The sequence below is a fragment of the Dipodomys merriami genome, unplaced genomic scaffold, assembly GCF_024711535.1.
Source record: "Dipodomys merriami isolate MVZ:Mamm:240054 unplaced genomic scaffold, mDipMer1.0.p SCAF_311, whole genome shotgun sequence".
In the NCBI taxonomy this organism is placed as follows: Eukaryota; Metazoa; Chordata; class Mammalia; order Rodentia; family Heteromyidae; genus Dipodomys; species Dipodomys merriami.
Window position 1 is genome coordinate 508,492 of NW_027204616.1, and position 27,489 is coordinate 535,980.

At 38.7% G+C, this 27,489-nt stretch overlaps 1 pseudogene; it reads left to right on the plus strand.

Moving 5' to 3' along the window:
• The first annotated feature begins 15,230 nt into the window (after nucleotides 1-15,230).
• On the plus strand, nucleotides 15,231-15,327 carry LOC138841282 (U6 spliceosomal RNA; annotated as a pseudogene).
• The last annotated feature ends 12,162 nt before the right edge of the window (nucleotides 15,328-27,489 follow it).

Consider the following 27,489-nt stretch of genomic DNA (forward strand, 5'->3'; position numbering starts at 1 on the left):
ACCTGAAGACAGAGAGACAGAGAGACAGAGAGAGAGAGATCATCTTTCTCCTTGTACAGCCTGACTGTGCTCAGGTGAGTGATCAGTTGGCAAATTGCAGGTGCTGCATGGATGAGTCTTCTGTCACCAGTCTGGATGTGTGTGTGTGTGTGTGTGTGTGTGTGTGTGTGTGTGTGTGTGTGTGTGTGTGTGTGTGTGTGTGTGTAGAAGTGAGTGGTAACAAGGAGGCTGAATGCTTTGGTAACTTCTACCTGCTATCTTTTGGGCATGCATGGGCTTCATAGCTGAGGTCTGGGAGCCTGGAAGGGTGAGATGCTTGAACGGGACACAGCACTGTTGAATTACAAGAACAAGGGATCTGTGTGCCCTGGAACTGTGTACTACTTTGGGCCTGGTTGGTGGGAGTGGGAGCTTGGGAGGACCTAGGAGTGCAGCTGCAGGGGATGGCTTCCCCGGAGGACAGAGAGCATGTCCAACACTTAGTAAAGATATGAGTCCTGCTAGTATGGAGTGGAACAGCATAGGTCAGACTCTCGGTCTTTTCATCATGACCTCTGATGGGCGAGGCGAGCCCTATTTTAAATCTTAAGCTGTGATCTTCAGATCTCAACCTCCTGAGTATCTAGGATTATTGGCATGAGCCTCTGGCAGTGTGACTGTGGTTCTTTTTGGTATATTAGGGTTTGATCTCAAGGCTTTAGGCTTGCAAGTCAGGTCTTTTACCAGCTTTTCTGTCTTGGGCATTTCTGAGATGGAGACTTAATATATGCTCAGGCTGGGGTGGATCACAGTCCTCCTGTATGTGACAGGCATGAGCCACCAGGGTCGGTCCTCTGTAGTTGGGAAGGTAGACATGTAGTGCCACGCTCAGTCATTGGTTTAGATGGATTGTCACAAACTCAGTCCACAGCAGCCCATTTTTGACCAGAGGTGAGTCTCTGGGTTGGGCCTCAACCATTGGACTTCAATCTCCTCCTGGGACAGTTTTGAGAAAACAAGGGATTAATACAGAGTGATCTCTAGAGCAGGGCCAGGAACAGAGGGAGTGGCCGTCAGATACGGTTCTTAGCAGTTCTGTGAGTATATGACAGAATATACCCGGAAAGATCTCAGATGGTTTTGTGTTATTAATGTTGTGACAGGTATGGGATTATGAAACCAAACATGACTCTCTTTCTTCAATACCCATTCCCCATGAGGAACGGGATCCTTCACTTTGTTCAGTTTTGAAGCTGGGGAAACTGAGGCACAGAGAAGAATGGTGACCTGCTTATGACTCCCAGCTGAGAGGAAGCTCGGCCTGACTTCTCTGCCATGCTCCCTAGGACAATGGGTGTTATTCAGTCTACATCTTGTGGTGGTTCTTTTCAGTCGTTTTGCTTGAACTCTGGGCCTGGCGCAGCTCCCTGAGCTCCTCAGCTCAAAGCTAGCACTCTACCACTTGAGTCACAGGACCACTTTTCTAGTGGTTCTTTGGAAATAAGAATCTCACAGGTGTTCCTGCCAGGGCTGGCTATAAACCACAATCCTCATATCTCTGCCTCCACTGTACTTAGGATTAGAGGCCTGAGCAACAGGTACCTGGCTTAAGTGTAATTCTGACTTTCTTTCGTTTCTCTCTCTCTCAGGAACTGATTGAATGGGTGCTGGAGGAGTTGGCCGAGCATCCCTAATGAGGTTGGAACCAAGGTGGCCCTCTCATTCTGGAGGTGGGCTGTAGGTCAGGAGCTGTCTCACTCAGTCTGTTGTACCAGCTCCATGAGGTACGTCCCTCTGTGCCCTGGCTAGACCGTGACAGTTATTCATTGTCTATCAAGCCTTACTGGATTCAGTACTGTGATCAAAGCCCTTTTCTAGCAAAAATTTCTGGCTAAAATTATGATACATACTTATGGAATGAAAATTTAATGCCATCTTAAGAGAGTCATGTAGTGTTCTGGGAATGTGGCTTCATGGTAAAGTGATTGCCTAGCATTCATGAAACCCTGGGTTCAATTCCTCAGTAACACATAAACAGAAAAAGAAACACTGGAAGTGGTCCTGTGCCTCAAGTGGTAGAGGGTTAGAATTGAGCAAAAAAAAAAAAAAAAAAAAAAAGCTGAGAAATAATTCCCAAGCGCTGAGTTTCAGCCTCAGGACTGCCAAAACAACAAGTGCAACAACAACAACAATGAACATTTAGTTAGTAAATGCAAAATAAAGAACCCAAACTTGGAATATATAATTGTTCCTTCCATACTGATACTTGACAATAGTCCCTAATTCATGTACTTTACCTATATTAGAATACTGTGTTGAAAAAAAGTTTTGTTCATTAGGTCAGGGCAATTAATGCCAGGAATGTGCTTAGATGTCAGGTGTAGATTAATTCTGGAAATTCACATATTCCAGAATTTTGAGAGGGGTCACTGCTAATCACAATGAGAAGGGTAGTTTAAGTGAGATTTATAAAACATTTTGGCCAATCATAGCACCAAAAAGGCAGAGGCTAATTAAGAGTCGTGACAGAAGAGAAGGAATAAATCCAGATGGAAGGAAAAAAATGATAGTAGCTAAGGTATAGCAGAAGCAGTTCTAGGGAACCATTTTTGGTTATTGAAGAACTATTTATCAACTAGGCTTATTCCTCATTGTTTTAGCATTCTAAATCTCTTAGGTTAGATAAATGTGTCTAATTCTATGCTGTTCTTTCATACCTGATATCCTTTGCTTTCTGAAAATCTGTCTTTCTATATTTCTATATGAACATTTCCTAATACTAAATACACCTACACAGATGTCACAGGAAGCTAATGTAAGGGTCCCATAGCTCATGAGTCATTAATGTAACAAAATGGAAAGGAGAAGATATTTATTGCTACCTCAATTTTTCTGAAAAGCTGCAATGTTATCATTTGGTTCAAATTTCCATTCTTTGTCTACATAGTGTCATTAAGTGCACATAAATGCAAATATGAGCCGGGTGCTGGTGGCTCTTGCCTGTAATCCTAGCTAAAACCAGAGGATTGTGATTCAAATCCAGCCTGGTCAAGAAAATCCATGAAACACTTATCTTCAATTAGCCACCAGAAACCCAGAAGTGGTGCTGTAGCTAAAGTGGTACAGCATTCAAGTTGAGCTGAAGAGCTGAGAGACAGTGCCCAGGATCAGTGTTCAATCCCCACAATCAAAAAAAAAAAAGTGCAAATATGGCTTTAAGTTTCCCCCAAAGGAATGATTAAGTCAACAGTAATCTTCCCAAAGGATTCAGTGCACCTACTTTTGCTGTTTTTTAAGTTATGGCTTCTTTGATGAACATATTCTCTTCTTTAAAAATTGTCAAATATTAGCTTTATCATAAACTTCATCTAATATTTCTTGGTTCAAAAGAGAAGTACAAACAGTTGTTGTCACTTAGCTTTCTTACTGTCTTAGTTCAAAGCCAACGAGGCAGGAGAGTCTGTCATACTCTTATCTGAAATTAAACACCAAAAAACCAGAAATGGAGTTTTGGCTCAAGCAGTTGTGTACAAGCTTTGGGGGCAGGTCGGAAAGAAAGACAACTGTTCAGGGACAGGGTCCAGCCTCTGAGTTCAAGGCCCAGAACCAGCACAAAGTAAACAAACAAGCAAACAACACAAACCCTGGGTATTTCTTTGGGACTCTCCTTAAAGGAGTAGTGGTCCAATAAGAGGCTGGTTTTGCTGATCATACTCTCTGGATCCTGCTTTTTTGAAATCTTTATTGCTATGGAAACTCAGGACCAGACTAGAGGAATTGATAACTGACTCCTGCAACAAGAGAATCATCTCAGGAGTGAAACATCCATCCATAAGACACTTCAAAACCTCCATATCTTTGTTTATTTGCAGTAGAACATTTTTAAAACAAAGTTATTTCCTTTTGTTATGCTGGCCTTCAAATGGCATATTGTTTCCTTTTGTAATACTCTCAACTACAACTTTACAGACAAGTTTTATATGAATAAAGAACACAAAATTGTCAGGAAGAAAGTTTCCTTCAAGCCTTGAATTCTTTTCTTGTACAGTAAAAAGGAAAGCAAAAGTTAACTTGAACTTTGTCATTCCTCTATGCTCAATTCATCTCCTGAGATCAATTTCCACATTTAGTAACAGTTACTTCCGCTTACTTCCAGTAACAATCTATGGTGCTGCTCTAGAAAAAAAATGAATGTTTTCTGGCTTCATTGAAATAGCACAAGGACACTTTTGGACATGAGGTAACACGTGTTTCAGAGACAACTTAGTAAGGAGAAAATATGAAATTTAAATTGCTTATGAATAGTTTTTTCATGAGTACATTTTGTTCAAAGTTCTTAAGTGCTCTTTAAATTATGGTGAATTTTAAATTGGAGAAGGTTCTCAGATAATTTTTTGTGAGTGTATGTGCTGTGCATTAACTTCACAAGTGTACACGAGTGAACAGTAAGAGAAACAATAGCAATAATAGGAAAGAGAAGTTCTGTGTTTATATAAAAGGCTTCAGTAAAATATAGAACACTCTACAAATAAGACAACATTGAAATAATAAAACCAAGTCCAGTATGTAGATTTATGGGAGTGATATAGAGAAGCATTACTTCTATGTGGAAGATGAAGCCACATCCTTTCTAAATCACGCTTTATAAACACGTAATTTTGTAAAAAGGAGAATGGAAGAATGATTGTTTCCAATGCAAGTCACGTATGAGAGAATAGACTTAACTGGAAAAAATAGGAATTATACTAGCAATGAATCTGGTGGCTAAGATCACATTTCTTTTTTTTTTCCTTTTCTTATATTCTTTTTTGTAGTTGTTGGTCGTGGTACTTGAAATCTGTGACTGGGCACTGTCCTTCTGGAACACAGCTCAAGGCTAGTGCTCTTCCACTTGAGCCACAGTGCCACTCCCAGTTTTCTGGTAGTTATTGGAGAAAAGAGTCTCCAGGACTTTCCTACCTGGGCTGGCTTTAAACCCCAATCCTCAGATCTCACCACACCCAGCTTAGGATCACATTTCTAACAGTGTACATTCAGCATATGTATTGTGTATATTCATCTATCTTTATATTAATTCTTGAGTTAAAAATCTGGGCTACAGGTTAGACTTAACACTCACAAAAGTGTTTGTAGTTTAAAAGTTGATACTCCTGGAAAAATAAAACCTAAAAAGGTAAAGGAGTCTGAGAAGTTCAATTTGCATCCAGCCTGGGTAGAACAGGCTTTGAGACACTACCTATAATTAAACAGCCAAATGCTGGAATACTAGTCATGATCAAGATTGCTGAATAAGAGCATGAGGTTTTTGCATACATACATACAAACATACACATACACACAACGGGACTTATATGTGCACACAAAAATAGACAAATGAAACAACTCTCAGAATATGTAGAAAAGTTAGAAAACAATAGAAAATATGTCCTGAGTAAGACTAGAATCAAGTGATAATTTTTAACATTAGAAAGCCCTCCAGTGAACTTTCCCCAAAAAAGTTGAGAATATTACATAGCTAGGAATCAGTGATAGTAAGAGAATCAAGCAACATTATTAATGGGATAGGATCCATGGAGGAATTAATCAGGGAACCCTGTAGGTGCATATAAAAATGTTCATATCTTGTGTGAATTGTTAGAACATCTTTGAAAATAGTACATAAACAATCTGAGCAGTCAGTCTAGTGGATAAGATCATAGGAGAAGTTCAGAATTGCGAGTCTGTTTCTAGAGTAAATAAACTATGGCAGGACAATGTGACACAAGCCTGGAATTCTAGCACTTCGTGAGGAGATTAGAGAATGCAATTATATTGCGATACCTTCCCTGGACCAGGTAGAACATCATTGTCTCAATAAAACAAACCAAACAACAAAAAAGGAATACACCGTTGGAATTTTGGGCTAATTTTCTCATTATGTTTTGAGAAGTCAAGTTTCCTATTGAAATGCAACTTATATATATATCCTCATTTGTGTTTTAAATGCTCTAGATGCAGAATGGCTCATTATTTCCATCCAAAAATTTGCAAAACTAAGTAAGCACTATTCTGTTGGCTGCCAAAGAAATGTTGAAGGATTACAAAAGCTTAAGTCTGGAGAAATAGCAAAGTTCATCTAATGTAGTACTTTGTAGACTTTGTTAAATTAGAATTTAGATTTAAAGTATGTATTTTTGTTTTGTTTGTAATTTTATATTCTATAGGATACTACAAAATTCTTTTTAAGTAGAGGGATTAATGGACAAATTCACAAATGATTCTTGCATTCTATTTTCCTAGAATATTCTTTCAAGAGAGTTATAATTAGAACATAGTTAATAGATAATTCCCACAGTTGATGTATACCATGTTAATGTGAATAATCTAGACAGAGTTGCTAACAAATGGATGATATTAATTTATAAATTTAGAAAAACAGCAATTTCCTCTCTGTTCATTTCTAGCTCTCTGCTCTCTCTGTTCATTTCTAGCTCTCTCTCTCTCTGTTCTATTCTAGCTCTCTCTCTGTTCTTACCTCTCTCTCTCTGTTCTTTTCTAGCTCTCTCTGCTCTAGCTCTTTCCTCTCTTTTCCAGCTCTCTCTCATTCCCAGCCACGTGGAGTGCCAACCTTGCCTGGTCCCAGCAGGCCTACTGAATAAACCTACCCCTTACCTGAATACCACATGCGTGCTGGTGCTGTTCTTACTCGGCTACCTCTTTTTAAAAAACCTAACATAAATGGTGCCGTGACTCGGATAAAGAGCTTAAAATCAGGATAGCTGTGATTTCTCTCTGTTTTTTTCCCTCTTTTTTCTTTTTTTTGTTTGTTTTTTCCCTTTTAGCTCTGAGGAATACCCACAATTCTGACGGCCTTTTGCGAACCAGTCTGTTTGTGGTGGAAACAGCGCATCGATACCATTGCTGGCCTTCACATCCATGTCCACACCACTTCTCTACTCTGGCCCTGGTAACTGAGCCCCAACCATCTGATGTGCTTTGTTAGCAAAGATGTCTAAATGTTGTCAAAATTTTAGGTTTTGAGTTTTGCCTTTTTTGTTTTGTGTTGTGTATTCTACTACTGACTACATGGTTCTAAAATACTGGGCATATCTATGCTAAAATTCTCATCACATCTAATGAGTTTTGTCATTGCAGAATATTTGTTGGTCAGTTCTTTATAGGAGCAGGTAAGCTCTACTTATTCTACTTGATCTCCTTGTTGCTTTAATTGGAAATAATAAAGGGCTTTTGTGGCAAAGATTTCAGTTCAAAGCCAGCTCGGGCTGAAAAATCCCTAAGACTCCATCTCCCAGCTAAAGTCTGCAAGTGATACTATAACTCAAATGGTTCAGTGCTAGCCTTGAGAAGAAGTGCTCAGGGACTGTGCCCAGGCATGGAGTTCAAGTCTTGAATACCAACTGGGAGAAGCCATCCCAGCAACGAGCACCTAGACTCAGCCAGTCTGGGGAACAAGGAAACATGGAGAGGACTAAGAGGAGATAATATCACATCAGCTACTTTGTGCCTGCCCTTTTAAAATTAACCAGAGCCAGGAGGTCAGTGGAAGTAAGAAGCTTACCCAGCCAATGGTTATACCTGTCTACCTATTAACTGAACAGGAATTTATATTCTTGCCTTTGTCACCTGACTTCTCTACTTAGTCGCCAGATATCAGAAGTAGCTAGGGACATTTCTACCAACATTTTCAGCCCCAAGTCCTTCCTCTTGCCATTTATTTGCTGTTTAGTATTTATTTTTCCAGCTGCTCAATGCTCATAAGACTTCTCCAGTCTTCACCCAAGGACTCAATCCACCAAAGGACAGCTACTGCTCACTGCCTTCTGGGAGGGGACCAAATTCCAGCCTTTTACCCCTATTGTCCACGCCCCTTATCAGCAGGAAGTAGCCAGAGAGAATCCTAGCCCTATTTCAAGATTATTAAAAGGCTGGAATGTAAGGTCCGCACCTGGATGGCTAGCAGAATCCACCCTCCTCACAGCAAAGTCTCCACCCTGTACCTGCGTTACATAGGCAACTGTGACACCTGGAAGAAGTCACATCTGAATTTGATGTGGCCACACCTTTCCCCGCCCATATCCTAGATAAGGCCTAGCACAGGCCCAGGCGCTCTCTCTGTTCGTTTCTAGCTCTCTGCTCTCTCTGTTCATTTCTAGCTCTCTCTTTCTCTGTTCTATTCTAGCACTCTCTCTCTGTTTTTACCTCTCTCTCTCTGTTCTTTTCTAGCTCTCTCTGCTCTAGCTCTTTCCTCTCTTTACCAGCTCTCTCTCATTCCCAGCCACGTGGAGTGCCAACCTTGCCTGGTCCCAGCAGGCCTACTGAATAAACCTACCCCTTACCTGCAAAAAAAGAAAGAAAAACAGCAATTTTTGAGGGTTTGGTTTAAAATGGTATGAAGAGAGTTGTTGTGTGACATCTTCTTTTTTCAACCTCTAAGTAACACAGGAAGCCATTTCCTTATTTACATGCCTCTGTATACATTGAGAAAAATGCTAGGTTTGGGGTTTGTACTCAACTTTGTTTTTGTTTTATTGGTTTGCCTACAGCTTGAACTCTTGGCCTGGGCAGTGTCTCTGAGTCTGTTTATGCTCAAGGCTCATGCCCTACCACTTCAACCTCAGTGCCACTTGTGTCTGGCTTTTGTGGAGAAGTATATTGGAGATAAGATTCTATGAAACCTTCCTGCCAGGGTGGGCTTTGAACCATAATTTTCCAATCTTAGCTTCCTGAATATCTATGAAAATTTAAAAAGTATAAATATAAATAATAATTGCAAGTGATCTGATCTCAAGAATACCAGTGGAGAAAAAATTATGCATCTCAGGTTATTGTGATGTTCTTTCCAGAACACGGAGGGCATCACATTAGCAGAGGTGTAGTATTTTTCACAATAGAGATAAGCTATTCATGATATGAATTAAGGAATTTTAGGGTGCCCCTTACAAGTTGGAAACTGTTGGGCTAGAACGACTTCATGGCATAAATCTTGGGATCGATAGTCATAGAAAAAACAGCTTACTCTGATAAAAAATAATGCTTACTCGACGAATTATTACAGATGCTTTATAGTTTTATTCTCTACCAGAATGTGGCTATTTTTCTATTGACTTCTCAATCTGTACACTCCATTGGAAACTGCATCTATTGCAGAATTTTATAACATGCAAAAAAGTACTATTTTGAATCTCTAACATATGGAATGTTGAGAATTTAAAAATGAGTAATTATGAGTAGTTATTTGTCATATGAATTTTGAAGAAAATATATACTCTGTTTTCTTAACAAATTATTTAATTTTAAAAGTTATGGGTTTACATAGCATTGAAGTGTTTTGATGTTTTAGAATGAGAAACTAATAAATTCATTCTTTTTTGAAAAATTCGGCAAGTATATTATGAAAATATTTTCTAGTTGCATAACAATCACGTTGATGACCCTCTGATAAAAAAGAGGTAATCAATTTTAATTAGATGTCAAATAGAATTGATTTTTAAAATATTGATACATAAAGAATAATATTTACTGTGCCAATACAGTAAAATTACATTTTACGCAGCTTATTTTTTCAATATTATTATCAAATTGATATACAGTGAGGTTACAGTAATTGTAAGGTAGTGAATAAAAAACATTTCAAACTTGTTACCCCTCCTTCATTTTTCTCACAGTTTTCCTTCACCCCTTCACCCCTCACAAGTTATAAGGTACATTTCCAACATATTGTCTTGTGAGTGCTGCTATTGCATTGGTTTTCCCTTTGTCTTTTGTCTCAACATTTTGTTTTTCCTCTTCCCTTACCTATTTAAGGTGAATGCATACACAATACAAAATCAAATACAGCAGGAATGAACTATAGGGGAAAAACTCAAAGAAAACAAATCACATAGTTCATCAAAAACGACAACCACAAATGAAAAAATCTGGTTCCACATCTTGGAATTCATTTTGCTTAGCATTAGCTTATATGGCTATATATACGCAGTACAAAGCTACTGGAAAATAATAGTTGCATGGACACTATATCATGAAAAGAGCATGTGAACTTTTGGATGGTAAAGTTGGAATTAGGATTGGTGAATTCCCGGTTCTGATAAAGGGATTTCAAGAGTTTTAAAGTTGTGACAGATAAATTTGAATTGTTCAAAATTTTTAACAACTTAGCCTATTAAGAAAATTTAAAATTTCCTGGGACAATAGGCTTCCATGCAAAGAAATCCATGGACACTTAGTAGAGAAGAAGCAATGTGGGTGAAGATGGCTCTTTTTCACACTAAACAAACCTCAGAAACGTTGCTGTAAATCCGGTTGGTTCCCTTGGAATTATCCTTACCCAGGAAATATATTCTTACTGTGTGAAACAAGGTTGTATTGGAATTTAAATTCAAGTTCTTAAAAAATAAGACATCAAAATTTGTGAATTTACCTTTAATTACAAAACAGTAATTCTCTAAAAAAGATAATTTGAGTCAAAATATTCAGGGAGAAAGTGCCCTCCAAAATGCAAGAAGGTGTTGGGTTTACACATTTCTGTTTGTAACAATTTCTACAATGTCTTTGCATTTGAAGCAGTGAAACAGAAAAAAATCTGATTATATAATTCAAACCAATGATTTCACATTTCTAAGTGGCTCACAAAAAATAATATCTTTAATAACATGAGATAGTGAAGACTTCTCTTATTACATAAGCCAAAATGTTTTGGGTTCAGAATAGAATTGAGCAAATGGAAAAGGTAAGAAAACATAGTTCTTAGAAGCCCTAGCTAAGCATATTGGCTTTAGCAGTGAAGGGAATCCAAACTTTTTATACAAATTGTATTAATAGTTTTTGGAGGGTCCGGTCGTGGGGCCTGAACTCTGGGCCTGGGTCCCTCAGGTCTTCAGGTCAAGGCTAGCGCTCTACCACTTGAGCCACAGCACCACTTTCGGCTTTTTTTCTTTTTGCTTATGTGGTGCTGAGGAATCAAACCCAGGGTCTCAGGCATTCAAGGCAAGCACTCTACCAAAGAGCCAACTTCCCAGCCCTAACTTGTGTTAATATTTTTACTAACTAAAGTGATTTTACAGAGCCTATTTGGCTCACTACAATGCCGAACAGATTGAATGGAGACATGAAAATACATTCCACATCCAAATGAGGCAACTTAAAGAGTTTTCAAAGACAAATCATGAAGATGTAACAGTGGTGGAGCCCATATAATCCTTCAGCTTCACTAGACTTGAAGCTAAGATGCTGTGATTAATTGTAAATCAGGCAAGAGCTAAGAGGAGGACATAGAAGCATTTACCTTTTGTAACAGACACTGTCTTTCTAGGTATAGGTGATTTAACTCTACTCTCCTCCCTACATCTTGGTGAACAAATGCAAGACCAAGAGAAAAATAATCTATTGAAATAATTTTGCATAGAATAACTTCATTGTTCCTGATATGGTATCTAAGGAGAGTCTTACGATAGAAGATAAAAGTGCAGTATTTTTCAGTTTCCTCTAACCATCTTCTTAGCAAAATATATCTTTTAGGTTAGAATTGATTGGACCAAAAAGTGATGGAGTACTTATGTTTGTGGGCATTTTAGACACAAGAAGACTTTCAAGGTAAAAGAAAAATGAAAAAATACAGCCAAATGTTGGTGATTACAGCTTCTTGGACTGTTTTCTGGAGACAAAGTTTTACATTAGATTTCTTCTCATTGACATAGATGTTGTTTCATGGCAACCAAATGCAAGAGGGAAGTTTAATAGACTCGCCTGGCCAATTAATCAGCATGAAAGAAGAAAATGGCAAATAATATTTAATGAATTACTTTGACCAATTACTTTGCCAGAAGAAAGAAGGAAAAATATAATTCAAAATCAATTGACTTAAAAGTATGAAGAAAGAGTAGTGAAGAAAGATTAGAGAAAATATGGAGGATTGTTTTCTCTCCAGTGGAGTAATGCGTTCTTGATCTTGTTTCTTCTATTCTATCTTCACAAGCTATCAAGTGTGTCTCACGACTGGATTATCCAGTTCAGACAGAGAACTCCTAGAAGAAAGATACTATTTGCAGCAGATGTAGGTGATTTATAACCTTAGACAATCTATTTAAATCTGTTCAAAATTCTCTCCTATCCCAAACTTCTCTCTTTGGACACCGTTCTTTGCTTTTCCCAAGACTACCCTTCATTAACTGCTTAAAATTTTGGGAGGAAATATTCATACTCTCTAGAGATTTCTGGTTGGTTGTGATTGTTGTGTGTTTTTGTTTTTTGTTGTGTTTTTAAACTGAATTTCAAAAGGTTGTGCAAGTATGTTACAATTAAATATATCCATCTAATTGCCCATTTCTCTTGGATCAGAGTCACTCCTTCCATCATTCTCAACCAAATGCTTCTCCAATATTTATTTCAGATTTACCACTTCCTTTATCATATGTGTACATTGAGTATTCTAGCTGTACTTGCCCCTTGTTCATTTTTCATTCATTCTATGTCTTTACTATAATTTCTTTCTGTTTTCAACTTCCTGATAGTCATCCTGTTAAACTGTCTATTAATATATTGAAAGGTTTATATACATTTCATGGAGTTTACATTCTGCATATGCTTGAACTGATGTCAGCTTATATTTCCATAATTCATTCATCTGCAGTAACAATTTGCAAGACTGGAGACGTGAAGCATCTAAACATGATTTTATTCTCATCCATTTGGAAGATTAATCTCAGTCAAAAAGAAAGTTAAAAAATGCATAGAATGTACTCCTAGCTACAAATTTTTATAAATAGCTTTGTACAGTGGTGTGATTGTTTTATTTTACATGGTATATTATTTTTTACTACCTATAAGTTTTGGAAAAAGAAGAAAACTAAAATTTATTCCTATATAGGAATGTGATAGAAATAGAAGACAGATTTTATGTTTGTCATATCTCTGATGAGTACCCATATTCAAGACTTAAAGTCATATTTCTCCCTATGTTACACAGACAGGGAAAACATAATATTGCATATGATAGGACAACTATTTGTGACGTTTTAAAATGTACCTTATTAAATGATGACATTTACTTTATTAGCAAACGTTTTGGTTTGAAATTTGGCAGGCTGATCTATTTAACACATTTCTGGAAGGCTCCTACTGAAAAACACAAATTATGGCTGGTACTATTTCTAGACTTTAATGAATGGTTGAACGTGTTTGGCATTTGTGCTGGGTAAATAATTCAACTCTATTGTAACTTGCTCCCTACACTTGAAAAACTTGTAATGTCACTAAGTATCATCTACTTCTCAAATGTTATTTTGGCGAATGTGATTTTAAAAAGTTAATTTGTAAAGGAATAACTTTCAGGAGATTAAATGTAGATTATCATTGGTTTGAGAGTGACATTTTATACCACTGAACCATGTTGTACTGAAGTCCCAGTGTTTTGCAGCACTAAGGATCTTCTCAATGTTTTCCTGAATTATATTTGAATTCTAAGTAAATTTTTCTGGGCCTTGGTAGACAAATTATGGATCTATCCTTCCAGGAACTATTTTTTGGCCCACTTATGCTGGACTAAAATCTTTTATTAATCATAGGGGAGGGGTATTAAAAATAATCTTATGACATCTTGTGAACTTGTTCACTGATATGGGCTGGCCATCTGTAAGTTGAATGTTTGAATCATAGTACATACTCTCAAATTTTGTGATCTCATCTTTCATTTTAAGTTGCCTTGCATTTCACAATTGCTTAATGCTAAATCCTGCATCTCAAGGAATTGGGGCCCTGAAATATAGGAAATGAGAAATTGAAATGGGTCTTCAATTACTTTGTTGCATGTTGCATGGGCCTATGTGAGAAGTCTTGCCGTTGTTATCTGATGATGCAGGTAACTGGTACCTGGGATCCTAGGAATCATTGGGTCGTGCAGAAGAATAATATTTGTTAGACATCTTATCAGAAAAATTTGGGCATAATCAGTAGGAATGCTTCAGAAATATGGAGAAAAAGAGTTTTGGATCAGTGAATTAAAACAATAAACAGAGAAGCAGAGTAAAATCCCTTATAGATTAGGGGAAAACAAAATTGTTTTTTTACCATGCGAATTCAGAAGACCAAGAACAGTTAGAATGTATCACAAGTTTATACCAAAGATATTTTTTATATTCTAATATATATTTTAAACCTAATTATTTATATTCCAATTCTATTTATTGGAATAAATAAATTTTAATTTATTTGTGAAATTATCAACTAATTCTAGTAAGTTTCATTGTGTGAAATATAAAATCAGCACATATAAGTATAAAATATATAACTATATATAATATAAGAAAAAAGACACATGTTTTGCATTGTTCTGTTGTGGTTACAGTATCAAAGGCAACTCTGTTTTAAAGTATTATTACATTATCTCTACCTCAGTGTTTGATAGAGTTGGACCTAAAGCTTTACTATTTGTAGATTTACAGCCTGTAGGGAAGAGAAAACACTGTGATTAAAACATTACCAATTTAAGGCCTAATAATGAGAAGAAACATCTGGACTTCTCCTGCAACTATGAAAATATTTGGTGATAGAAATTCAGTAGTGTAACTTCCTGCCTGGTAGGATGGTAGACAGGCCAGGATACTAAGTAATCATGAATATGATCAATTTTTTCACCTTCTTGGCTTTAGTTACTTTTGAAATGTTAGATATAATAAACAATTATATTTTGATAAAATCCCTTCTAGTCTGAACAGTTATGACTGAACTGTTCATCTCTCTATGATCCCTGGTAACTAAGATTAGTGTTGTTCAAGTAAAACAATCTATGCTGTCAGGGTAAGATATTCTGATTGGTCTCTTCCTACATGAAAGAAGAATAAAGGGTCAGGTAGCCATTTGTGCCAGTAAGACCTCACTTGGGAAAATGTCAACTGCAGAAGGTTAGAAGTAGCTCTTAAGCAAGGCTTACTTTGAATCCATTAGCTCCACAAAGCTAATTCAGTTGGATCAATTAGTACATGAAAAAGCCATCACCTTTGGACCTAGCAATAAATTATTGAAAGTATGATCATATTCCAAATGAAAAAGACTTAAAATTGTCATTGACAAAAAATTTGCAAATGTGAGCATTAAGATGAACAATATATTTTTTTCCACTATTCACAGAATTTTAGGAAAATAAGATCAGTAGCATTGTCAGGAACAATATAGTTTCCTTATTACAAGTAGGCAACCGTGGATATAAGTCTGTATAAAGATTGCATAATTAACTACTTAAATTTAGAAGATACTACATGCTTCAGCAGCATGTATTCCCAAATTACAATACAGAGATTAACATGACAATTGCACAAGAATGATATGAAAATTTGTGAAATATTCTGTATTTTTCATTCTTCAGATGCAAGAAATGAAAAACAGTTATTAAAAAGTTGATTACAAAATAACAAGTGTAACAACACACGTAATTAATATAATTAAATTTAGTTTCACATCAATGTATTAAATCTTCACCTCAGAAAGGCGTTTACATAACATAAACTTTACAAAACTTTTGAAATTAAACAACATTGTCATTTTATCCCAAAGAAAAATAATATTAGGACCTAGGAAAAAAAGGAATCTAAAACTTTCTATATGGAATACAATCTGAAAGGACACATTATACAAACATAGAATACTTTAAAATATTCTTTTTCAGACAATCACCAGAAATACTTTAGTATCTGTACTATTCATTTAAACAGATAAGTTAAAATTATTTCTGAATAAAATTTCACAAACTCTGCAGAAATCATTATACATGTATACAAAAACTCTTGAATACATTTTGACATCCAATGCAGGCAATTCAATTGGAAGAATTCCACGGAATTCATGAATTTTTACAGTAAGAATTGGTGTTGCCAGACGCTGGTGGCTCAAACTATAAAAAGAATTTTGAGGTATTACCAGGTGTAATAGACTCAGACAGTCCTACCACTATAAAGGTCATGAAAAGGTCTCTAAAGAGACTATTCAAGTTAATAAAGGTCAGAGGATTGCCCAAATACTTTTACTCTCATATCTAAACTTGCCTAATCCCACACTGACTCAAAACAGAAAAGGAGGGTTTGGCACCACAGATACTGTAGCCTGGGTTCAGGAAATTACAGATAAAAGGCCTTACAAGGCCGTTAAATCAATGGAAAACAAATGACAGGACACTTAGACACAGGAGCTGACAGATCCTGTATAGCTGGAAAAGATTGTCCTATGGCCTGGCCAGTGCAAGAGACTTCTTCCTTAATTGGATTAGGGAGGGCTTCTAATGTAGCTTAGTCAGCTCAGAGACTCAAATGGGTATGTGAAGGGCAGCAAGGCCACTTCAAACCTTATGTTATCCCCAGCTTGCTCTTTTCTTTATGGGGCAGAGACATCATGCAAGACATGAAAATAAAATAGGACAAATAGACTCCTCATCAAAGGAGCAAAATTTTTCATAGGGGCCACTGATGAACAGCTTTATGCTGACAAAATAATATGGAAAAGTGATGATCCTGTATGGATTAATCAGTGGCCCCTAACTCAAGAAAAGATTCAAGCCATACAGGACTTAGTTCAAGAACAATTGAGTCAAGGGAAGAATAGAAAAGACTACCAGTTCATGGAATACTCCATTTTTTGTAATTAAAAAAGAAGTCAGGAAAATGGAGATTATTACAAGATCTAAGGGCAATTAATGAGGCCATGCATGACATGGGAGCCCTTCAACCATGTCTACCCTCTCCTGTTGCAGTCCCACATGGTAGATACATAATAATAATATACTTACAGGATTGCTTTTATACAATAAAATTACAACCAGAAGATTCCAAGAGATTTGCTTTCAGTGTCCCTTAGGCTAATTTTAAACAACATTATAATAGGTACCAATGGAAAGTGCTACCTCAGGGCATGAAAAACAGCCCTACCTTATGTCAACAATATGTGAAAAGGGCTATAGATCAAATTAGATAAACATATCCAGGGGCATATATTATTCATTATATGGATGATATACTTATGGCCGATGAAACTAGAGAAAAGACAGAAAAAATATTACAGGATATGGTAGAACAATTAACAAAATTCGGTTTGATAATAGCTCCTGATAAAGTTCAACATGAATGAACTTTAAATTATCTGGGAAAAGTGATTGGACATGATTATATTATGTCTCAAAAGACACAAATTAGAATAGATAAACTAAAAAACATTAAATGATTTCTAAAAATTATTAGGGAATATTAATTGGATTCAGCCTAGTTTAAAAATAACTTCAGGACAATTAGATCCTTTGATGAAAATGTTGGACGGAGACCTTAATCCTAAATCTACCAGGAAAATAACTCCTGCTGCCTTATCCTGTATAAAATTGGTAGAAAAAGCATTGAATACAGCTAAAATACAGCAAATTAATATTGCACAATCATGGTCCTTTATAATTCTGGCTACAAGCTATACTCCCACAGGATGTTTTTGGCAGGATGGGATACTAGAATGGATCCATTATTCCCATAACCCGGGAAAAATAGTTGCTTCATATCCCTTTTTATGTGCAATTTTGATTTTAAAGGCTAGATTAAGAGTTAGAGATTTATTTGGCCAAGAAATACCTAACATTATTATCCCTTATAATAAGAAACAGTTAGATCATTTGATACGATTTGATGATGATTGGAAAATTGCTGTATTAACTTACACAAGTAAAATAAGCTTTCATATGCCCCAACATCCTTTGTTACATTTTTATACTGAAACCCCTGTGATATTTTCAAAGGTTTTGGTTACAGAACCTTTGGGCAGGGCATTATCTATTTTTACAGATGGATCTTCTAGCGGAAAGTCTGTGGTTTATTGCAGTACAAAACCACCATTAATATCTTCTGACCCAACTGTATCTGCCCAACAGATTATTGCAGTTCTGCTAGCCTTTCAAAATTATTCAGAGGAGTTTAACCTTTACACAGATTCCCGCTATGTGGTTTCCTTGTTTCCTGCCATTGAAACAGCCCTAGTTACTGGTCATTCTAAAGTAACAGAGTAATTAATAAAATTACAACAGCTATTACAACAAAGAAGGACAAAGGCATTTGTGGAACACATAAGGGGGCATAGTAATCTCCCTGTACCTTTGTCTCAAGGGAACAAGTTAGCAGACTTATTAACTAAGGAAAGTCATGTAATGTCAGCTTTAGAAGAAGCTCAGGAAAGTCATAGACTACACCATCAGAATGCTAATGCCTTAAGAAAGATGTTTCAAGTGTCCTGAGAACAGGCAAGACAAATTGTAAGGGAATATGAGGCATGCCCGGAAGTTTTTCATCCACAAAAAATGGGAGTTAATCCTAGAGGCTTAAAGCCTAGAGTTCTGTGGCAAATGGATGTTACCCATGTAACAAAATTTGGGAAACTCTCCTTTGTCCATGTTACTATAAATACTTATTCTCATGCTATGGTTGCTATAGCCCATTCTGGAGAGGCTGTGAAAGATGTTCTTCAACATTTGGTTAAAGCCTTTGTAGACCTAGGAATTCCTAAGGAAATAAAAATTGACAATGGACCAGCATACACCTCCAATGCTTTTGCTAAATTTTGTGCACAATGGAAAATCGTGCACAAAACAGGGATTCCGTATAATCCACAAGGCCAAGCAAACATAAAACGAGCTCATCAGTCCTTAAAAAGTCAATTGTCAAGAATTAGACAGGGAGGAGAGAAGCAATACTTCCCCCATTACACTTTTAACCATGCTTTACTGGTTCTTAATCATTTCAATGCTGATGAGCAAGGAATAACCCCAATGATGAGACATTCGGGCATGGAAAAAACTACAACTTTTCCTTTACTAAAATGGAAGGATCTACTTACTGGAACCTGGCGTGGGCTAGACATCCTGTTAACATCCGGGCGAGGCTATGCTTATGTTTTCCCACAGAATGCAGAATCCCCCATTTGGGTCCCAAACAGACTCATCAGGCCTTTCTTGGGCCCAAAAAAGAGACAGGAAGAAAATGAAAATACATCAGGAGAGAAAACTGGAGCAGAAGATAAAGACTCTCTCTCTATCACCACCACAGGCTAATTCAACAAAAACCGCAACACCACCTATATGGGGAAAGATCTAGAAGCTGGTTGAAAAGGCCCGGCACATTTTGTTAATGAGTTAAATAAGGATGTTTCTCTAACATTAACAGAGCAACAAATTATTGATCCAAAATTAAAAAAAAAATAGAGGCTTTGGAAAAAGTAGTCTTAAAGTTAGGGACTGAAGTCAATAATCTAAAAACCCAGCTGACAACTAGATGTCATCAGGTATTTAAATATATTTGTGTTACCCCATTACCTTATAATGAGAGCTTAGATTGGGAAGTTACCAAAGTGCATTTACAAACAATCTGGAAGGACAATAGCTTAATTCATGAGATAGGACAGCTACAGGAAGACATCTCAGCCCTTAGTCAAGCTCATTTGGAAAGCGTGGGGATAAATTCTTTGGCAGCAGACTTACAGAGAGTGTTAAAAAGTCTTAATCCTTTAGATTGGTGGCACTACTTGGTTACATTTGGAGTCATAATACTAATTGTTATATGTATTCTTGTTGTCTTTCCAGTTCTCTTCAAACTAGTCTTCTGCTCCATCTTCTCTATATGAGAAGAAATTTCTCTGGCACATCTAATACATAAAAAAGGGTCAAATGTCATGCCTTCTCTGGTGGAGTCTGCTTAGCATGGAACACCTGCATTCAGACCTGAGAATGGGGCTTCACAGAAGCCTATCTCTGAGAATGTGACTTCACCGAAGTCTACCTCAGAGAATGGGGCTTCAAAGAGGCCTATCTCTGAGAATGGGACTTCACCGAAATCTACCTCAGAGAATGGGGCTTCAAAGAGGCCTATCTCTGAGAATGGGACTTCACCGAAATCTACCTCAGAGAATGGGGCTTAAAAGAGGCCTATCTCTGAGAATGGGACTTCACTGAATTCTACCTCAGAGAATGGGGCTTCAAAGAGGCCTACCTCCTGGAAAGGCTGGCAAGCCCCTGGGAAATATGTGTTTCTGTTCCTGTTTTCTTTTCTTCACTGTATAGGAGTGCCTATTAATCTTTTACTGTTCCTGCTGCTTGTTCTACTTACTTATGCTCAATGTTCCCTTATTCAAGGCTCTTTCTTAAAAGTGTTGATGACTCCAACATCTGATGAGTGTCCTGAGATCATAACTCACCAGAGTTAAGTGCTACCGTAAAAGCCCCTCTTATGGAAGCTATCAGACAAGTCATAAGTAAATATAAAAGTATTGGGGGTTTCATGACATCACTTCAGCAGAAGGAATTGTTTGTAAGAGATTTACAGGAAGCTGTAGGCATGGCTAGAGCAGAAAGAGTGTATGGCTACTGGAGACTTCCCTTTAATCCTAAAGCATATACAATAGACTCATATAGATATCCTGTAGATAAGAAAGATGTAGAGGGATATTTAGACCAAAAGCTAAATAAGATTCTTAAAAAGTTGGTAGATGGAAGGTGGCAATGGCTTATCAGAGGAAAATGGTGGGATCCTCCATTATCTAGAGGACCCCAAAGACTTCCCCCAGATCCATAGCCTTTTACAGGTGTGTATGATAAGGATGGCAACCGTTGGGAAAACTACCTCGAAGAAAGAACTTCCTATTACTCTCTTTCATTTACTGAGAGACTTGCTAGATCTAGGTCTCTCTCCTTGGTACTTATTATCAAAGAAGGAACAAGAAAGATCTTATGAGACAGTTAAGGCCTCTATGGAGAAGAGTAAACGATTATGTGAAAGGGTTACAGAAAAGACACTATGAGCTTAAATTTGATATATGGCCAGATTTAACCAAGTATACTAAATATGAATTTGGCCACAAATTGGGGACCCTCTAAAGAATGGCAAAGAAGTACAATTGCTTAAAAAAGATTTGAAACATATAAAGTACAAAACTAAACAAAAGTAACTATAAAGTACTAGACTTCATGCCTTTCTGTCTAGCACCTTGCCCATGTGCTCTGGTTAATGGTTAATAGGTAATAAACATCAATACCAATTGTATTTCTTAAAAATAGAGGTAAAGCCGAAAACAAGTGCCTATTGTCATAGCTCGTCATCCAAAAAACAAGATCAGGCGACCAGCTGGTGAACACCCAAAAATGAAGCCTTGCAGCAAGATTGTGTAACTTTTTGCCCTTTCTCATGGAGACTTTTGCTATAAAAGCGTGTTATCCTCTGCAATAAATCACACTCAGCATTCACTCCTCTTCTGTGTGAGTTGTCTGTTTGCCATCTCCCCACCTGTTCCAGTTCCTCCACTAGGTGTCCTCCATCGTCCCAACAGAGCCAGTCAGCGGCAGAGGTCCATTGTATCTTTGTTATCTCAATTCTCAGCAGCAAGAGGCCTTTAGTTTGGGCATTGGTATCTGTATCATGATGAAGTAAGAAAGAAGCCACTCTGGTATTATTCTGCATATATACACTGTGCAGGGTTGTACAGCCATCTACAGTTATTGCATTTGCCACTTGAGCCACCAACTCACGGACAATGTCTAAGTGTCCACTGCAGGCTTCCTGATGAAGAGGGGTATACTCATCATCATCCCTAGTATTCACATGAGTGGCCTTTTTGGAAAGTAGTCTCCGCATTGTAGTAAGCTGAATATTTTCAGCAGCCCAATGAAGAAATTTACTTGGATCCTTCTCCAATTTTTGTCTTGCAATTGATACCATTCCTTATTTTTTCATCTTGTTCCTCATCTTCCTAAGAATTGCCTAACCAGAGACTTTGAGTGCCAGTGGGAATGAAGTTTCCATGTATTTCCCTTTTCCCTAATAGTTCACATAGGTTGAATTGGTCAGAAAAATCTAGTGAATTTTCTGCATATCTGATTTATATCCTTTTTCCAATTTTACTATTCGAAATTATTCTAACTGGAGAGTAGGGAATTGATGGAGAACAGAGGAAAGATGTTCCTCCGTATTCAAAGGTACAGACTGAAAATGAGGACCAGTGATGTCTTCAAGTGCAGCTTATTCTAGGAATGAGAAAATATGAAATAATGCCCTCTATATAAATGGTTTGGGAAATGGCAGAGCAAAAAGTGAAATGATGCAACCAAAAATATAAAAGCAAAATAAATTAGGATAATTATGGAGCAATCATATTATCTATGAGAACCATGAAATAGAGAAAGGAAGAGAGATACAGATGTGCAATGACCTAGCTAGCCACTAAATTAATGCCTCTGATCAATTGATAGAGCAAACAAAATTTTATTTTTTAATAAAGATGGAAATAGAATTTATATATTTACTTGGAATTAGTAAATACATTTTACTAGCCTACATAAAGAGACATAGCTTTGACCAAATTACAGACAAGAATCGAAATCCTTGGTAATTTAGTAAATCCTTGGTAATTCTAGAAAAATTTGACTGAAATCAGTTGAATCACACTTTTCCTGCACAATGAAGAAATAGGTCCAAGCTAGTAAAGCAGCTAGAGAAGGCAGGAAGATTTTATCTGTGACAAAACTTTGTGGAAAATGGTATTGAGGATTTCTCACTGGTGATCCACTTGCACTGGAAGCATGATTCTGAACTATTGCTTGCTGATTCTGAACTATTGCTTTGATCATTATATTCTCCAAGAAGAAAAAATGATAATTGATAGTTTAGGACTACTAATACATTTTGACCTTCTCACTAAGCACCTTCATTCATCAAAATCATATGAAGAAAATAGACAGGCCTACTTTTTAGATGAAAACAAGTGTCTTTTAAAAAACAAAGAATTTATGTAGTCATGCATAGGACTGCTATTTTACCAATGCCTCATACAGTTTTTATAATGTTGGGTAACAATAAATAATGGATCTATTAGAAGGCTCTTAAAGCTCATATGTTCAATAGTGAGTTCTCTTACACTGTATCATGGTATTTTTTGTTTATGGTCTTAAGAAATTTACATAACTAACATGAATTTCTGACAGGACAGTATCATCACTGTACATCTTTCTTCTATACTCTCAGTTTTACATTACTATCTAAGTATGTGCATTAGATAGTTATAGAGAAAAAAGTAGAAGCCACACTAGTGGCTCATGTCATTAATACGAGTTAATCAGAAAGATGAAATCTGAGTATTGTGTTTGAAAGCAGACCAAGAAAAAAAAGTTCATTAGATTCTGATTTGAAAGTAACCAGCAAAAACTAGAAATGGAGCTGTGTTACAAGCAATAAAATGCTAGCCTTGAGAAAACTGAAATAAAATATAAATTCTGGAAAAAGCTGTGTGTACAGTAGGAAATGACCTGCTGTGTTAGGAGCCATTCCAGATGTGTAGAGGCTCTGAGTTTTGTCTACAGTTGTTCTGATAACAATAGTGCCATCTTCTCGGTGGTTGGAATATTCATGTGCTCAAGGACTCCCTGAGGCCTTGGGCTACCCGTTGGTGTGTGTGTGTGTGCGTGTGTGTGTGTGTGTGTGTGTGTGTGTGTGTGTGTGTGTGTGTGTGTGTGTGTTTCCCTCATTTTCCCTTGTCCACTTTGTGAGTGCCTGTCTGCCTATTCCTAATCTCGGATAGTGCCCCTTTTCCATTGCATACTTGCCTTTAGCCTCGATCAGGATCTGTAATGAGTGTTAAATTGTCAGAGACCTGAAAATTCCACTTTTCCTTTGGAGCCCAATTCGGATGTCCATATCTTTGTACACCTCCAGAGGATTCTGGGTCAGCAGGGCCAGCTGGCATATGTTCTCCCCTGCCTCTGGGGGGGCAGGGTCAGTCATGCGATGTCCTGTCATTTTCCTCAGCTGAGCCTCTGCCTGTACGTCCCACTCTCAGCAGTCTGGCAGTGGAGTGGGGGAAGGGTGGTTGCCAGTGGCTCTGACCAACTCGAGCTTGATAGCTGACTGAAGGCTAACCCAGAAAGGATGATCAGGGTTTACATGGGAGGTGAGGCCAAGGTGGCTTGGAAGTATTGGTCGATGTCTAGGAAATGTCAACATATCTTTTCACAGGTAAGTCTATCTTCCAACCCTAGCAGGGCCTCTAGACAATTCCAAATGTCAGAATACAGAGGCACAGACTTTGAGCTCCAGGGCCAGAGAACTAGGGGATGAGAGACTGGTATGGCCAGTGCCTCAATGTTCTGGGGCATTATCCTTGAACTGGCTATGTCCCCCTTGTGTAAGTTCTTAACCCAGTGCTAGCCACACACCGGCCACTTGTGCTGTGGAAGTGGTAGGAGCAGAGGTGAGATCTAGGATGACCAAAATCGGGATTTATTGCCTGAATGGGGTGTAGGGTGTCTTTAAAAAAATCTTACAGCTGGAACTCAGAGCTTGGCACTGTCCCTGCGCTTCCTTTGTTCAAAGCTAACACTTTAACACTTGAACCACAGCTCACCTTTCATCTTTTTTAGTAGCTGAGTAGACAGAAGAGTCTCACATACTTTCCTGCCTTGGCTGGCTTCAAGTTGCTGCCCTAAGAGCTCAACCACTTGAGTAGTTAGGATTTCTGGTATGAGCTACTGGCAACTTCTAAGGATGTGTGTGTGTGTGTGTGTGTGTGTGTGTGTTTGTGTGTGTGTGTGTGTGTGTGTGTGTGTGTGTGTGTCTGTGTGTGTGTGTCTGTGTGTGTTTACCAGGGCTTAAACTCAGAGCTTAGGTGGTATCCTAGGTATCTTTAACTTGTTTGCACAAGGTTGGTGCTCTACTACATGAACTACAGTAGCTCCACTTCCCATCTTTTTCATGATTCTTTGGAGATAAGAGTTTGCCCAGGCTAGCTTTGAATCTTGATTGATCCATAGGTCTCAGCCTTGAGTAGCTAGGATTATAGGCATGAGACACTGGCATCCAGCTGCATGGATGTCTTTTCCCAATCTCTTCTGTTCTAACAGCTGTCTACTTGCCCTGGCCTAGATCTCTGACCTCCACATCAGCTTCCACCAGCCTCTGACTGTGTGAAGAACATATAACTCAAACCTAATCCCATTCTTTTTCCTCAGGGGAGGAGGTTATGTTTCATCTGAAGCCTGGGGTAAGAGGGGTAGCTGTAGATGGGTGCTCAGCTGGGAGAGAGGTAGTATGTTTTAGCCAAGAAAGGAAGTGTGCCCAGATACTAATAGCTCATGCTCTCATACTCCTAGCTCTTCAGGAGTCTGAGACCTGAGGAGTGCCATTCAGAGGCAGCCTAGATAGAAAAGTCTGTGAGACTCTCTTCTGCAAATAACCACCCAAAACCTGGAAGAAAATTTGTGGCTTAAGTGGTAGAGTGCTAGTCCTGAATGAAAAAAGTGAGGGACAGAGCCCAGGCCCTGAGGTCAAACCCTAGTACCAAGGTGCTTATGTGTGCACACACAGACACACACAGACACACAGACACGCAGACACACATTCACACACACACACACACACACACAAACACACACACACACACACACACACACACACAACACATACACAGGAAGGTGGTAATGATGAGCTGAGCTAGAACTGGGGGCAGTCCTGAGGCATTGTCACAGTAAACTCTACAGGCATATCAAATGGTTTCTCCCTAAATCCTTCTTGGGCTGAGGGGTCTGGGCCATAGCAGTAAGTTCCATGGAACCTGTCCCTCCATCTGTGCACTGGGCCACAGGACCAAATGGATGCTCATTTGTAGTCGGCCCACGATTGCAGACTTTCATGTGCCCCTGAGCACTGGTGAGGAAAGGAGGCCTCTGAGCCCTGGGACTCCAGGGACAGCGACTGCTACAAGCATCAGCCAGCCGGCTGTGGATTCCTGAGACTACAAGTCTTTCATGAGCCCAACTCAACACCTGCCCAAGGTGTGCCTGACAAATTCACACTCTTGTGATACCCGCATGAGTGGGCATTACCTGGTGTGACATCTTGCAGCTTATACCCCTCCTGGCTCAGAACTGTGGTCTGAGACTTCAATTTACTGTTCAGATCCACATTACATCCATGACAGATGCCATTCTGATTATCTCCATGTCCCAAGGCTCCACCCTTCTCTGGTACTGTGTCTTGCTTTGTAGGGAATGGCCTCCAAACAGGCTGCTCTCAAGACTTGTAGGGCACCTAGAATTGGGAGACCCTTAGGGGCCCACTGGAAAGTGGGCCTAGAGCCACAGAGAGAGGTACAAGCAGGCCAGGGGTTGGTCATGGGGCTTGAACTCTGGGCCTGGGCACTGTCCCCAAACTCTTCAGCTTACCACTTGAGCTACAGAGCCACTTCCGGTTTTATGGAGGTTCCTTGGAGATCAGAGTCTCCCGGACTTTCCTGCTTGGGCTGGCTTTGAACCGTGGTCCTCACATCTCAGAATTCTGAGGACTAGGAGGACAGGTGTGAGCCACCAGTGTCCAGCTGATATGGCCTTTCACCAAAGTGGGCTAGGAGCTCCTGAAAGCTTTTCTTTATTTTTCTGTGCCAGTACTGGGGCTTGAACGCAGGGTCTGGGCACTGGTCTCTTAACTTTTTCACTCAAGGTTAGCACTTTACCACTTGAGCCACAGCTCCATTTCTGGCTTTTGGTAGTTCATCGGCAAGAAGAGTCTCACTAACTTTCCTCCCCTGAGCTGGCTTGACACAAGATATCTATTTCAGTCTCCTGAGTAGCTAAGATTTACAGGGGTTGAGCCACTGGTGGCATTGGTCTAGAAGCTTTTCTTAAGCAAGCATTATTCCCTGCATTTGCCCTGAATCCAAGGTGCAAAGGAGGTCTGAGTGTCAGGAGCTGTTAAAAATAAGCTCCCAGCCACAGGAAATGGATGGGGTCCCTGTTAAAATCTGAGCTAATCTTCACTCCGGGCCCCATTCTGGGACCCCACCCTCTGCCCTACCTGTGACTCAGCCTTGAATGTCCTGCCATACTTGCCTGAAGCCATAGAACCTTCATTCCACCCATACCATCTGCTCTACACCACACCTCAGGACCTTTGCCCATGCTGTACCTTCTTCCTGAGGCCCTCTGTCCTGAATCCACACATTAGAACTCCTGTGGAATTATGGCACTGCTTATATCACCTCCTGGAGCAAGTCTTTCCTTCCCTTCTCCCTCTTTTTATTTTTAGTATTGAGTTGCTAGAGATGGAACTTGTGCAGGCTGACTGGCAAATGCTCTATCTTGTGTGTGTGTGTGTGTGTGTGTGTGTGTGTGTGTGTGTGTGCATGTGCATGCTTGTGGGGTTTGATTTCATGGCCTGGATGGTATCTGATCCCTGAGCTTTTTTTTTTGGGGGGGTCCAGTTGTGGGGCCTGAACTCTAGGCCTGGGTGCTGTCCCTCAGCTCTTCAGCTCATGGCTAGCACTCTACCATTTGAGTCACAGCGCCACTTCCGGCTTTTTTTCTTTTTTCTTATGTGGTGCTGTGGAATCGAACCCAGGGCCTCAGGCATGCAAGGCAAGAGCTCTACCACTGAGCCACCTTCCCAGTCCCTGATCCCTGAGCTTTTGTGCTCAAGGCTAGCACTCTAGTACTTAAACCACAGCTCTACTTCTGGCTTTTTGTGT